Source organism: Ctenopharyngodon idella, chromosome 14 (assembly GCF_019924925.1).
Source record: "Ctenopharyngodon idella isolate HZGC_01 chromosome 14, HZGC01, whole genome shotgun sequence".
Lineage (NCBI taxonomy): Eukaryota > Metazoa > Chordata > Actinopteri > Cypriniformes > Xenocyprididae > Ctenopharyngodon > Ctenopharyngodon idella.
The window spans coordinates 30,199,780-30,216,626 of NC_067233.1; the positions used below are offsets into that span (position 1 = coordinate 30,199,780).

Sequence of the window (16,847 nt, forward strand, 5' to 3'; positions counted from 1 at the left end):
CTGTGCTATTGTGTCTCTGGACCGGAGCAGACTGTGCGCATGCTGCGGCAGTTCGCGTGACACAGATGCAAAACCAGACTTCATTCTCCCCAATGGAAATCATATTTACACTGTCTGAATCGTTTCCTATCCCCTAGTGCACTATGTGCCATTCACCATATAGGAAATGTGTGAACAAGTGGCCGATTTGAGATGCAGCTTTAGCGTCTATTTATAATTCACATGTGTATTATTAACAGTATCAATAACAGTGCATATGTTAGCTGAACACTAACGTGAATGACTGATGTAACATAACATTTTGTCAAACAAATCTTGCTCCATCCTTTATCATTACTTAGAGTAGTAAGAACGACAGACAATCTGCATTAATGGACACACTTTTAGGTAATAGTGGGGCCACAGCTGATTAGCAGAAGTATTTCAGTAAGACAGTAATAACTTGAGCTAGCCAGTTAGCCGAAGACATACATAATATAGCTAAAACACAAAACTATGTATTTTGAACACACTGTATAAAATACATCAATAATTAATCACACTTACAGGAGCAAGTTGGTCCAAATAAAGCAGTTACTGTCCAATCTTTATCCATTGATTCTTCACAGCCTCATTCTTTGGAAGTGAAAATAAACCAAATTTCCTTTCACAGCTCAGAGCAGTGTCTTGTTGACGTTATCCACAATAACAAGCTACAGCGCTTGAGATGGGTTCAAGTTTTCGCGGGATGTCCACGTAGAACGTAGGCGGGCATTACTCAAATGTATTAACTTGTGAACTTTGTGAAAATGGGATTCGAAATACAAACGACTCATGTAAGCGTTTTAGAGTCGACTGTTTCTTTTGAGAGACAATAATTTTATTTATGATGCACTTTCAGCTTTACAACTTTGCAGACTGTTTACATTCACATACAGCTATATTACACACTGCATGAAAAGTAATTTTCAAAAATCTATAATAGGGGTACTTTAAGGCTAACATATTAATACTAAAATACTAAAAGTACTAAGTACTAATACTAAAAGTTTTGATTTCATGGGGACTTTAACCGATAAGAGGTAGGCCTACTGAACATAGTATTTTATAGGTTATTTATACCCCATTACAACAGTCTCTTTACAGTTACTGCTCTCGTAAAAATGCAATTCACTTGTGTTGCATGTAGCATTTAAACCTACATGTAACAGCAAAAATTACATTTTAGTTCACTCCCTTTCTAATGAGCACTTCCTGTTTGACGCGCACACACACCAGCGCTCATTCAAAGCAGTTTATGAAGTACAACTGAGACTCGCTTGCTGCAAAATGGAAATACTCGCGGGAACATATAAAAGATGAAAACAGGTATCCAAATGTATTAAACGGCACACACGACAGTTCAAGTCGGGGGAAACTATATGCATACGAAGAGCATAATATGACACATTAGCTATGTTTCCATCCACCTATTTTTATGCACATTTTGGGATATCGCATAAAAAAACCGCTGGATGGAAACGCCAAAATGTGCATAAATTCTAAAAATTCGCATAAAAAACTTTATAGGATAATTTTTTTATGTGACACGAAAACATGACTTCTGATATAGTTCAGATGTGTTTTGTTCATAGAAATTCGTTATTAAAGGGATAGTTCACCCAAAAATGAAAATTACCCCATGATTACTCACCCTCAAGCCATACTAGGTGTATATGACTATCTTCTTTCAGACGAACACAATCTGAGTTATATTAAAAAATATCCTAGCTCTTCCAAGCTTTGGTAGTGAATGGCGCTACTGATTTTGAAGTCCAAAAAAGGGCATCCATCCATCATAAAAGTAATCCATATGACTACAGGGGTTAATAAAGGCCTTCTGAAGCGAAGCAATGGGTTTTTAAAGAAAAATATCCATATTTAAAACTTTTTAAACTAAAATAACTAACTTCCGTTAGACGGCCTACGCAAATCGACTTGTGCCAAAAGAGTAACTTCTGACACAATATATGACGTAGGATGTAGGAGTAGCATACGCTTAGACTCCTCTTACGGTTCAAACAAATAGGGCTGGGCAACAAACTCAAGCTCCTCTTTTTTATATTGAAATCCTCCGATATATATCTTTAAAAATTCTCATTTTAGACTTCTAATTCGTGACCAGTGTTTTGTTTTGCTCTATCCTCTGCGCTTCCATGTTCATCAATATGTCATGCATCAGGTCAGAGATTACTCTTTTGGCGTAAATGGATTTGCGTAGGCCATCTGCCGGAAGCTAGTTATTTTAGTTTATAAAGATTTAAATATGGATATTTTTCTTACCAAAACCATTCACTTAGCTTCAGAAGGCCTTTATTAACCCCCTGGAGCTGTGTGGATATCTTTTATGATGGATTGATGCACTTTTTTGGACTTCAAAATCAGGAGCGCCATTCAATACCATTATAAAGCTTGGAAGAGCTGGGATATTTTATAATATAACTCCGATTGTGTTCGTCTGAAAGAAGATAGTCATATACACCTAGGATGGCTTGAGGGTGAGTAAATCATGGGATAATTTTCAATTTTGGGTGAACCCCTTTAACGACTGTAAAATGGCTGACAGATGTTTTTGGGCATAGCACGCAGATGTGATTTATCGATAATCAAATTTGTTGATTATTTTCATTATCGATTATTATTGATTAATAATTACTTCTTGCATCTCATTATTACTATTATCTTGAACTCAAAAGAAATAGAAATGTATTTCAACTAATTTGTATGATATAATTTCAAATTTTCCCTGTGTGTGTGTGTGTGCATATGTTTACGTTTTTTTTTTGTTGTTGTTGTTGTTTTAAGTTTCAGGTATGGTATTGTATGTCTATTGAATTATACTGTTTATTGATGCTTCTTAGACAGTCTCGTGCTGTGCGGCAAACCAGTCTGGAAATTTTTCAGAAAGTTTTCTTATGCTGACAAATAAGCAGATGTATGTGTCTGAGGAAATATATATTTCGTGCCTAACAACACCTTTCAGCCGTGACTGTATTCACAATACAGTGCGGCTTCTCAGACCTTATTGCTTACATAACCAAATGTTCATCAAAGGTCAGTTTCCATCAATGTCAGTAAGTGGTTTATGGGTGTTCTTCAGCAAATTTATGTAATTAGAACAAATTAAATTTCTGTGGTCTGACTGAAGTGACTTGAGTCATTTTACATCCATATTTACATCCATCAGATTCACGTGACATCTCTTAAAACATTACCCAATTATAGGAACGATAAACGCTACTATTACCACATATACTTGGCCTAGGCGATTATTTTAAAGACTGATGATTTTCTTTCTTATTTTTGCAGTGGCTCTCTCTACCTATGCAGAGGTATTGAGGATCTTGGACCCTGAAAATCATACCAGCTATCCACAGCACCTTGCTTAGAAACATCGTAAGTCATAGACATTTCATAATCAAAACTGCTTCACATAAACTTTGGGTTAAAAGATAAACTGGTGATATTCAGTCAGATATTATCTAGAGTGAAAAAGACAGTTAGCTATAGAGAGCCAGGGTTACCTTCGAGAAACAATGGAGCAATGCCATGAGAACAACAGCATTATTAAAGCAAATGATTGACAATACAGTATTAAATAACATCATAACAATTTTTGAAAACTAAGCATTTCAGACAACAAAGCATATTACTGTATGTTACAACACTGTGACAACAAAAAAAGCATTACACTTTATTTCGATAGTCCACTTTAGACATTATGCTAAATTTGCAACTACATGTCAACTAACTCTCAATAGAGTATTGTTTTTATAATATGTTCAGCTATATACACACAAATACACTAATGAAAATGCATGTTTATCGTAAAGTTCTTCAATCAATGTGGAGTTTTGTTATAGTTTTCACCCTACCCTCCCCCAAAAAATTGCATAAACAAACATGCAGTAAATATTTACCATTCTACAGTACTGCAATCACTGAACTTTATTGATCATACCTCTAATTTACATCTAGCCAGAGAATTTAATGTACATCACAAAATATATTATCATGCATTATGGGGGGGGGGAATCTGGTGAATGTAAAGCCATGATTCTTCTGCCTCAACATCTCCAAAGGCCTCTTCCATTGTGGTTGGTGGTATTGTTTAACAATGACAAGCTCTTATTCCACTGAAAACAAACTAGACATCCACCTCATTGTTCTTGAACTTGAAGTACGAAAAATGTTCTGACATTTACAGAACTTTTTACTCTAAGGCTGTCTCAAAACTTAAAATGTACAATATCAGCAATCACCGTATAGTACAATACTCATAAATATAGAAGAAGTGGAATGCCATAGTAACACTTTGGATCTGTTTCCTAGCTTCTATCACTCTTACCGTACACCTCTTTTGTTTCCCCTTGCAATGCTTATTCTTTTTTTTTTTTTTTTTTTTTTTAAGGGGATAGTTCACCCAAAAATGAAAATTTAATGTTTATCTGCTTACCCCCAGGGCATCCAAGATGTAGGTGACTTTGTTTCTTCAGTAGAACACAAATGATGATTTTTAACTCCAACCGTTGCGGTCTGTCAGTCGTATAATGCTTGTCAATGGTAACTCCATCTATAAGAGTCAAAAAAAACATGCACAGACAAACCCTGCGGATCGTGACGACACATTGATGTCCTAAGACACGAAACGATCAGTTTGTGCGAGAAACCGAACAGTATTTATATCATTTTTTACCTCTAAAACACCACTATGTCCAACTGCCTTGCATATCCGGTTGGTGAGGTCTAGAAAAAAAATTATATAAAATGATATAAATACTGTTCGGTTTCTCGCACAAACCGATCGTTTCGTGTCTTAGGACATCAATGTGTCATCACGAGCCGCAGAGTTTAATTTGGATTTGTCTGTGCATGTTTTTTTGACTCTTATAGATGGAGTTACCATTGACAAGCATTATACGACTGAAAGACCACAACGGTTGGAGTTAAAAATCATCATTTGTGTTCTACTGAAGAAACAAAGTCACCTACATCTTCGATGCCCTGGGGGGTAAGCAGATAAACATCAAATTTTCATTTTTGGGTGAACTATCCCTTTAATGCAATTGTGATAGCTGTGTAAACAATTAGAAAAATTGCATTTCCTGTGTTGTGTGTATTATTAACCAAGCAGATACCAGTTGGCCAAATTGAGAAATTGAGAATATCCAATTGAGAATATGACAAATTACAATTATATATTAATTTTGGTTGGTTGTGTGAACTGTTGTGAACACATTGGAGAATTTTGTACACGTTTTGAGAAAATCTATAATTTCGATTAAACAAATAATCTGTTTAGGACAATTACAAAGTGTTCAGATCACCATAAGTGTTTTGAGAGCAAGTGAACGGAGTTTGAAGAAATGTGTCGAATCAATTGAAAAATCCAGTTTCTGAATGTTTCCTGAAATGCAGCAATTTTAGAAGTTTCATTTCTGTCATGTTTTATAGGTCCATGTTATTGTGTTAACTGTCCACCAGGCCCAATAATAAGGCATAACTTCAACAAGAGTTCGAGTCAATGTACTTTTTGATAAGGCAGAGAAATTCCTCATGAGTACATTTTAAAACAAAAAGATGGAGAAAAAAAGTGCTTCCAGGATGTGTAAAACTAGAGCTTTGTGAAGCAGATTTGCAGTTATTGACAATAGACTCAATTTTGCCAACATCCTCTTCTGCTGCCTCTAGGTCTCATCGTGTCCTATTAAATTCTTCAGCTAAATCATTAAGACTACTAAAAAGTTCACAGATCTGAGCTGTTCCACTCCACGTCCTCCTCATCCTCCGAGTGCATTAAAAATGAGTCACGTTTGTGATCGAACGCAGTGCATTAGAGCTCATGAATTTAGCATGCTTTACTATGCAGAAGCAAGACTGTTTAATCTGAACTTTACTGAGTGATATTCATGAACTCATGCTATTTATAGCTCAGGTCAAACCACCACATGGAACATTGATGGGTTGATCTATGATGTCATGGAGCATTACTTCACTGTGAAAAATAAAGAACTGACAGAATACGCTTTTAGGCCTACGCTTTTGGTACAATAACGTTAATTTTATTACATCAGAAACATAAAAAACAATGTAATGACTGTCAAAAAGCTATCGGCTGCCTATGTCTCTACATTACATTTATATTTAATTTAGCAGATGCTTTTATCCAAAGTGAATTACAAATAAGGAGAACAATAAAACCAACAATTGGGGAACAATATGTATGTCCCAGTTAGTCTAACACAGTACATAGCGAGGTTTTTTTTTAATAAATAAATAACAATAAATGGATAGAATAGAAATAGTATAGTAAGTGCTTATAATAAGGGGTCAAGTGTTTACAAAAAAGACATCTTCATCCATTTCTTGAAAATGGCTAAAGACTCAGCAGCTCGGGTTGAGTTCGGCAGGTCATTCCACCAGCAGGGAACAGTCAAGGTAAAGGTCCCTGAAAATGGTTTTGTGCCTCTTAGGGATGGCACCACAAGGCGCTATTCATTTGCAGAACACAACATAAGTCTGGAGTCTCTAAGATGCCCTTTTAAATTTGAACCAAATTGTTTATCATCGACTTAAGGAACAAGCTGTTTGGTACAAACACCTCCACCATGTGATTTTTATGCCCTGAAGACTAGTCCTACTAGCTTTACCATTTCAAAGAGATTTTAGATGAATGGCATAACACTCAGAGACTGTAGTTCTTACCTCAAAAACAAATGCTGGGTTCCGTATTTGCTCACAGACACTGTTTTCCTCCAGAGACAGTATAAAGAAAAGAAAATGACTGGGGGAAAAATCATAATGTTAAACGATTTGATTAAGGCTCTTGTTTTACATTATAATGTGCATGCTTATTACATGGAACCTTAAAAAACCTTCTATTTTAGCACAATCGAATATACTTCAGTATATCTTTAGTTGGACCTCAGCGCGACTTCCGGATAACTAAAGCCCATTAAGTACAAAATTAGTTCCAATTTAGGAGTATATCAATTTAGTATACCAGAAGTACAATTGCAGGGTATTTATATTAAGTACATAAATATGTAAATGTATTTTTAGTATGCTTAGCATAAAATAAATATTTGAAATACACTTTGGTAGCCTATATTTATTTTTCACTAGGGAAAACTGCGCCTACATATAAATACTGTCAGAAAAGTACTAGACAAATAGCTTTTGCTGGAGATGCTGGCGAGCAACTTGTAGTAGGAGGCAAAGACTGTGATTTTGCCAAGTAGGACATGTTCCTGGATTAACGTTTTTTGTCTGCCCTGGAACAGTGAGAAATTGTATGCACGCCCCTTTAGTCTTCCACATTTAACCTCACGAAATTCAAAGACACTTAATTCTTACAGTCTAGTAACATTTCTAAATAATGCTGACATCTATATAGACTGTACAGCCAGAGTAAAACTGTTCCCCCATTGTAGCCTGGTTTTTCATTCCTTGCCACAATTGTCTGTGGCTTGCTTATATGGGGGACTGAAGAATTATGAAACCGCTTTCTAGCAGAAAGGTGGGTAATAATACAAAATCTTATGTGTAATTATTCTATCATATGATGATATAGTAATTTTATATGTAAAACTGCTTTGAAATTATATGTATAGTGTAAAGTGCTGAATAAACCTGAAACATCCAACTCAGAGTAAGCCATATAGACAGAGATTGTCTGCCATGTAACCTAGTGATAGTCCATTCAGAGGCGTTAAAAAAATCACTCCACAAACTCCATCAGAGAGAGAGAGAGAGAGAGAGAGAGAGAGAGAGACTTGACTTTCAAAAACCCTTTAATAGCAAATTAAAAACAAAATTACACAATTATACAAGAATGAAAAAACATCTTATTCCAAAAAATCTGACACCTTGAAGAGACCTGCTCTTACAAATGCATTTCCCATTGAAACAAAAAAAAAATAATAATAATAATAATAATTTTTTACAGACAGCACAGGATTATACATTACGAATTCTTCATTTCTCCAGAAAACTTTGACAAACCCTTATTTTCGAGAGTTTGGGAAAATATTCCAAACTCTAAGCATTACATACTCTAGAAAAATTACAAATTCATTTTCAAACAACCATCACTTATCATGCATAAAATTCCATTTAAAAACACCAAACCTCCTCAAAAGTGACCAATTTTCCAATAAGTTTATAATAGGCAAATTCGACCCTTATATGTCAAAACAATGTCAGTAGAACCTTTTCCCATAATCTTAGCTTTTCTTGTCAACCATATACTCAATTTAGCTTGTCCATACAAATAATTCAAAAATACATCAACATTTCTTGTTTTATACCGATACTTAGGACCATAAATAAAACCTTCTTGACTAAAAACATGACCCAACATATCACACCATTCTTTTAACACTTGAAAAAGTGGCTCTAATCTATTACACTCAACAAATAAATGAAAAACAGTTTCAGTATCTGAACAAAATGGGCAAGTATCAAGAACACCGGAGTCTAAATGAGCTTTATGTTTATTTGTAGTTAATATTCCGTGTATGATCCTCCACTGTAAATCACCGGTTCTCTTATCAATAGGAACCTTATATAAAGTTCTCCAGCTTCTTTTAGGTGAGAGATCTGTACTAAATATTTCTTGCCATTTTGACTCGCGTACTTGTTTCAGTTCTTGAAAGCGCATTACTTTTACACAAACAAGATACATGGATTTCTTGCCCACATCACGAAAAAAATTAAGTTCTGGAGTACTGAAAGAAAGCAATTTTCCCTCCTCCTCCTGCCAAAAATCCACAGAAACTTTTACTTCCAACTCTGGAAACTGTTTCACATCATTATCATTTTGTTCTAATAGTTGTTTATCCAGAGCACATTTAAATTCAGAAGGTACAGCAGCCACAATTTCATTTAAAAGTCTTTCAGAAAAACGTAAGGATTTCACACCAGTCTTTTTCGCAATATCTTCTGGGGCTAACCACCCATCCTTGTTCAGAAAACATGACACCTTGTTAAGACCTGCTCTTAAAAGTGCATTTCTCATAAAAACAGAATTTAAACTTTTTACAGATAACACAGGATTATACAATATAGGTTCTTCTTTTCCCCAAAAACCTTTTTCAGACCCTTGTTTTCGAGAAGTTGAGTAGACTTTCCAAACTTTAAGCATTGTCTTATAAAAAGGTGTTAGACCAGTTAAGTCCACTCCATCAAGATCCATTAAAAAAAGATGTCGATCAAATCCCATCTGTCCTCCTTTTCTCAGTAATCCACAGGCTACATCCGTCCAGCTGATGTGCCTTTTATACAAAAAACTTTGAGCAGCCTGCAATCTGAAAGCAGCAACTCTGCATTCAATGTCAATGAGTCCTTGTCCTCCTTCACAAATTGGTAAATACAGGACAGCAGCTCTCAGCCAGTGCTGTCCTGACCAAAAAAAATTGACCAATTGTCTTTGAATTTCTTTGATAAGGTTAAAAGGAGGGTCCAAGATAGCCATTTTATGCCAGAGTGAAGATGCAATAAGATTATTTACTATCAAAACTCTTCCTCTATATGATAATCGAGGGAGTAACCATTTCCAGTTGGACAATCGTACAGACAATACAACTCTAAACTTTTAACAATATTTGCCAAAACAGATGAAGACTGATAGTGCGTTTCTTCATTATTTCTATCCATATTAAAATCCAAAGTACAATTAAAATCTCCTCCTATAATAACAATATCTTTGGATTTTAATGTATTTAAAACATCCCTAATTTTCTTAAAGAGAACAATTCTCTCGGACCCCTTATTATTTGCATAAAGATTAACAAAATTTACATTATGAGCATTTACTTCTGCTTTTACAACTAATAAGCGACCTGGCTCTATCTCATGTTCAGATAAAATTTTAACCTTGCAATTTGGACTAAAACATATAGCGACACCCGAACTAACATTGGAGCCATGACTGAGAATATACTTGCCCTCCCACCATAAGCCCCATTCCACTTCATTACTTTTATCACTATGGGTCTCTTGAAGAAAGATTACTCCAATATTTTTTAATTTTAAATATTCTGAAAGCAAGGCTTGTTTTGTCCTATCTCTAAGGCCATTTACGTTCAAAGATGCTACTCGCAATGGCTCCATGAGACAGAAAAGGAAGGAAAAACAGAGAAAAAAAGGAACAAAGAGGCAGACAAACAAACAATTATTTAAAAAATTATTAATTATTTAAAAAACTCGCCCCTCATTTCCTTTCCTACTCTTTTCTTTTGCCTTATCGTAGCTATATGTTTTTTCAACCGAAAGCGTTTCTGCTGTGATAACACAGAAAAATTATACGTTTTACGTGCCCACACAACTGAAGCAACGAATTTGTCAGTATCCGGGAAATAATCAGCAACATTTACCTTTCTACCTTTTGTTTCATCCAAAAACTCGTTAATCTGTTCCACAGTGTATAAATTATCACCTACTTTTGGACAATCAGATATATCAGAGCAACAATCATCATCCTTTACTCCATCATCCTGACTCACTGATAAGGCCTCATCAACACCCATATCCTCAACAGCAGTCACCACCTTTACATCCTGAATCACTGGTAAGGCCTCATCAGGAACCACATCTTCAGCAGCAGTCACTGCTTTTAAGCCTATTTTGCTACTACAACAAGGCTGCTCTTCTTGCAAAAAAACAGCAGATTCACTAGAAATTGCACTCACCTCGTTCTCTTCACCAGTATCCACACTTTGGCCTTCTGAAACTTTCTCTAGTTCCCGATTCTGGCCACCCTGACTCTCCATTGTAGCTTCATTTTCCACCTCTTGTTCTTCTCTTATCCGAGGCTCCTCTGGTCTATTTTTATGCGGACACGAGAATCTTTTGTGGCCAATATCACCACACTCAAAGCACCGTAAACTTTCAGTGCTTGCATATAACACATAGGAACTATCTCCGTCATTCACTCTAAAAGACACGTCTAGAATTTTATCCTGAGAATTTAAAAACATGTGAACCTGTCTTCTGAATGACAGTACATGTTTTAGCGCTGGATTTTTACATCCTAAAGGTACCATCTTAACCGGACTGACTACTTTCCCGAAACGAGACAATTCTTTAACAATCACTTCACTTTTAATAAACGGAGGAACGTTTGAAATAGTTACTTTTGTAGCCGGTGCATACAACGGAGTTGCCGGCAAAAACATTCCTTTCACCCAAAGCCCGTTTTCAATTACTTGATTGACAAGTTGTTCATTCTTCAAAAAAACCACAACGGCTTTGTTCATTCGCGAAGCTGAATTTATATTTTCGTGACCAACTTGATCACCAACTACAACCAACACATCTTTAATCGAAGCGATCGGCTCCGGTACGCATCTAAACCCATTCCGGAGGGAAAACGGCATTGTTCCCCCCGTAGGAGACGCCATGCGGACGCCACTAAAGGCGGCATGGGGGGGGGGGGGGGGGGACCTAAACTAACCTAAACTTATCAAACAACAACAAAAAACAAAAGAAAAAGATGAAACACAATCTCAATATGTTTCAGAAATAAAGAAAGAGTAGAAACGCTCTCACACACATCCGCTCACACACCTCACTCCGAGAGAGAGAGAGAGAGAGAGAGACTTGACTTATTTACAAACACATAAAAACAATGGGTCTCATTCACTAAGCACGCGTATGCACAAATTTTATACACGATTTTAAGAACAAATCACGATTCACCAAAAATCTCATACTAAAAATCATTCTAAATTTACAACAAAATATAGGAAAAACTTAAAGCACTTGTGCGCAAAAAAAAAAAAAAACCGCTTACTCTGTACGGCCTTATAATCGTGTTAAGAAGTTATATAAATGTGACCCTGGACCACAAAACCAGTCATAAGTCGCACGGGTATATTTGTAGCAATAGCCAAAATTATCGATTTTTCTTTTATACCAAAAATCATTAGAATATTAAGTAAAGATCATGTTCCATGAAGATATTTTGTAAATTTCCTACCGTAAATATATCAAAAATGTATTTTTGTGAGTGGATATGCATTGCTAAGGACTTCATTTGGACAACTTTAAAGGCGATTTTCTCAATATTTTTATTTATTTATTTATTTATTTATTTTTTTTGCACCCTCAGATTCCAGATTTTCAAATAGTTGTATCTCGTCTAAATATTGTACTATATGAAATTCCATCCTAACAAGACTATAATTATATTAAAGTGTTACATTAATTGTATTATATAATCCATATATAAAATTATATAATAAAATTATTTAATAATACAATTTAATCTTAAATACATTTCATTATATACAGTGATTACGTTCAGCTGCGAAGTTTCTCTGAATAACACAGATATCTGCGTATGCAAGTATAGCTGTGCTAATCCTTCCCTGTGAAATTTTTGTCCATGTAAATTGCTTTACATCATTTTTTTTCTCTCCACGCATCTATAAAATCATGCTGAACAATAATGCTTTTTAAGAAAGAAGCTGATACAGAATATGGTTCCTCATTATTTCTGTCTAAAAGAAAATCAAGAGTACAATTCCAATCACCACTGACTACTAAGAATTCATCAGAGGTAAACCTTTTTAAAATGTCTCCCAATTTGCTGGATAAAATAGTTCTATCTGTACCTCTAGTTGGGGCATAAATATTTATGAAAACAAATACTTTATTATGAATTTCAGAATTAAAAGATGTCCTTTATCTAATTCTATTTTTGATATTTTTTTTTTTACATCAAGATAACCTGAAAATAGGATAGCTACTCCTGCACTGATATTTGTGCCATGGCTTAAACACATTTTTCCTTCCCACCACTGATTCATTTTTTTCAGTCACTATTCCCCGGTTTCACAGACAAGGCTTAAGCTAGTCCCAGACTAAAATGCATGTTTGAGCTGTTTTAAGTGAAAGTAACTTGCACTGGCATATCTTAAAATATGTCAGTGCCATTGTTTTGTCTCAAGATGCACACCAGTAATGTTTTTTTTTTTTTCTAGTGAATGTCTATAAAAGCCACTTAAATGTCCTAATTGAACTAAGGCCTAATCTTGACTTAGGCTAAGCCCGGTCTGTGAAACCGGGCCTATGAGTTTCTTGTAAAAATACTACATGATTATCTTTAAGCCTAAGAAATTCAAATAGTAAAGCTCTTTTCCCTCCATCCCTCAGCCCATTAACATTCAAAAGTCCTACTCTTAGAATCTGCATTACAGGGGAGAGAAAAACGAAACATAAAGGGAAATAACAGTCCCACACCTATGTGCTCTTAATTTTTTTTTTTTTTTTTTTTGAAAAAATTGACATTTTTTCTTAATCGTTTTCAGCTTTACATACAGCTGTCATACATTTTTCCAGCCTAAATCACATCGTAACCAACAGTCTTCTGAGCGTTCATTACTGATTTAACAAATTTGTTACCATCAGGGAAGTATTTTAAAACATCAACCTTTTTCCCGTTTAGTTTGATCCAGAAATTCATTTAATTCTAATCACAGAATAAACTTCATTCATCGACTGACTGGAGTCAGAAACCTCCGAGCAACTATCACATTCCTCCATCTGTGCCTCATCACTATCTTCATCAACTAGCAAAGCAGACAGCAAACCACTAGCGACCTCATCACTAGTACCATGTTCACTATATCATTTACAGAATCAACAACATCCTACAAAACATTTGGGCCAACTTTGTTTCAGCATCTTGTTTAGGTAAATTAAAAGCACTCACCTCTGATTTTTCACTCTGTTCTGAAACACGTTGATTAGCTGAAGATTTAACCTGGGTTGTTTCGTTGGACTGATAAACTTCACATGTAGAATCAGATGTCTCCATATCTTTGCCTTGAATTTCCTATCACTTTTGTTTTTTGGATGCAATTACAGGTCTTTTTTCCTTATCAGAGATTTCAGTATTCTCAGTTCGATCTATATGTTCTTCATTATTTCTGTTATTCATTTCATTTTCCATCTGTTTTTTATGTGGCCAAGTAAGTCTCTTATGCCTTAAATCTCTGCGTTCGAAACAACGCATACTATCTGTTGTTGCAAAAATCATGTACAAGCTGTCTTCATGTTGTATGTGAAAATAAATCTCCAAAGACTTAGAGGGTGCATTTAAAAACATGAAAGCTTGTCTTCGAAAAGACAGCACATGTTTTTGCAGCCAAGAGGAACCACTTTGATAGAACTAGCAAACTTACCAAATCAACTAAGCTCATTGGAAATGAAAGGAGGCATGTTTGAAATCGTCACTTTAGTAGCAGGCACACGCAACGGTGTTACCAGCAACAATGTGTCTGACACATTTCCATTTTCAACAAGCCTATTTACTAAATTGTCCTCTTTCAGAAAAACCACAATGGCCTTGTACATTCTAGAGGCAGAGACCATTTTTCCACGACCTACAATATCTCCCATAGCTAGTAAAACATCTTCTACCGTAAACGCTTGATCCGAAAAAAACCTTACATCCATTCTTGATAGAGAAAACCGGCATTCCCTCACCTGAGGGAGACGCCATAGTTTTCTAAATCAAAAAAAAAAAAAAAAAAAAAAAAAAAAAAGGATTTGCAACGCCTTTTTAATCAAAACAATAAAAATATCAAAAAGTGATGAAAAACCCAAAACACCATAAAAAAAAAAGAAGGAAATTTGAAACATGAAACAATTTCAACTGTACTACTCTGAGAGAGAGAGAGAGAGAGAGAGATTAAATGATCTAAGATAGTGGTTTACTCCCCAAAGACGTTTTATCCAACCTTCCTGAGAGAGTGTGAATGCTTGAGTTGATATTTGAGACATGCTCTCCCCTGGGTTTTGCTCACTGATCCATAGAACATACTGCTGGTTCATTCAGTTGTATGAAGAGCTACTGTATCAAACTTTTTCTTGTTTAAAACAATATGCAGAAATTAGACATGAGGTTGATGAATGTTGTTAACCTTTTAAGGAGTGATTATGGTGAAATATCTTGTCAGACAGATATTAGATGTTGTTGCATGTGTAAACAACAAAAACACAAGAAATCAGTGTCCATTTTTACCGATGAGTGGCGGGAAAATACAATCAAAGGAAAACATGTGATGAATGAAAACAAACTAAAAGTCCATGAAAACGAAACTGAACATAACTGAATAGGCATGACAGAACGCTCCCTAAAGGCGCGACCTTACGGCTTGGTGAGGAGAACGAGGAGGCTTAGGAGGAGGGCGTGGAGATGGTGCAGGGATGGCAGCAGGAGATGGCGAAGGGATGGTGATGAGCTGCGATGTATGAATGGGGACATCTGGACGACGACGAGACCCCAGCAGCGATGTTGGTAGATGTTCGAAGGCACAGACCCAGAGCCCAGAGACGACAGCCCAATTTATCGTCCACACAGTCCATTGTGCTGTCTGGAAACAGCGATGAATGTTCCAAACAAACAAAAATTACAGTTCAAACAGTCCCCTGTGCGGTCTAACAATGATTAAGGTTCCTGACAAATGGACAGATCAGAGTGCACACAGTCCATTGTGCTGTTTTAAAACAGTGATGAAGAACGAGAAACAGGGTGGGATAGGGTGAGAGATGATACCTCCGTACTGAAGTCCATCAGCCAGTCCTCAGTCTCTATTTCCACCAGTGTACCTTGACCACAGATGTCGCGGGCTCACACCTCCTCTTCCGGGGCAAGGGTCCACTCTGTCCACTTACACAAATATGAATGTGGTTTTATTTAAACAAAAGGCAGGTAGGCGTAAGTTAACAGTGTGCACATGAGCACATACACAAACATCAACCAAGTGAACAGGGAGGAACTAAATACATGGTGGTGATTAACTAAATGATGAACAGCTGTAATGAATGAATGTCCATGATTACTGATGAGTAGTGGGAAAATACAAAGGAAAACATGTGATGAATGAAAACAAACTAAAAGTCCATGAAAACGAAACTGCGGCTGCGTTCCACTCCACTTTAAGACAGGCACTCGCGAACTTCCCTAAGCACTTCAATTCAATTCAATTCACATTTATTTGTATAGCGCTTTTCACGATACATATCGTTTCAAAGCAGCTTTACAGAGAATGCATGTCAACATTACAATTTAGAGAATGCAGTTAGCTAATAATGTAATAATTCAGGCAATTTAATTTACACTCACTTTTAGCAGTTTAATTGAAGGTCGAAGCAATGAGCTCCTGGAAATAATGAATGAAATTGGGAGTGTTCATGTTGATCCAGATATTGCGTCATCTGAAGTCCTCGCAGGAGTTGCCGCCATCTCTTCAAAGGTGTTGGTCATCTGAGGTCTTCTTAAGAGGCTGGATCCAAACTGAAGCTGATGAACTTCCCTCGGGGGAATCCCTGCCGCCATTTTGAAGTGCGTTCCACTTCGTGAAGTGAACGAGGGAAGTTTATATGGACAGAGCCTCGCTCCCTCGATTTTGACCGATTTTATGAAGTCTACTTCATATGTACACTTCAAGCAGCTCCATAACCCACAATGCAACACAATTGTGACGTCACCGCATATCGCGTTTAATTTACCCTACCACAAACAACTCTATTAATTATTTAAAAAATATTTAAAACGCACATACATATACAATGCTGCATTTAACAATTTTGTAAGGGGAAAAAAATAAATAGTAAATCAACTCCATAGCGGATTCCAAGTGATCAAGGGCTTAGGACATTCCAGTTCAGCCCATTGCAAAGGTTCCGCCAGTAGTGAGCACTCATGCAACGTAAGCAATGACGTACATCCGAGTCAACGAGACTGAGGGAAGTTAGCGAGGGAAGGTCATAAAAAAAGGAAATGGAAATGGAACGCAGCCTAAGAATGAACATAACTG

At 36.1% G+C, this 16,847-nt stretch overlaps 1 protein-coding gene across 3 annotated transcripts in view; it reads left to right on the plus strand.

The window, feature by feature from the left end:
* The window catches only part of frmpd3 (FERM and PDZ domain containing 3), a 166,671-nt gene that overhangs the window by 92,481 nt on the left and 57,343 nt on the right, over positions 1–16,847 (plus strand). For all 3 annotated transcript variants that reach the window (XM_051860800.1, XM_051860802.1, XM_051860803.1), the window contains exon 2: positions 3,328–3,414. The gene's annotated coding sequence lies outside the window, so the exon portion shown is untranslated. The remainder of the gene's footprint in view (positions 1–3,327; positions 3,415–16,847) is intronic.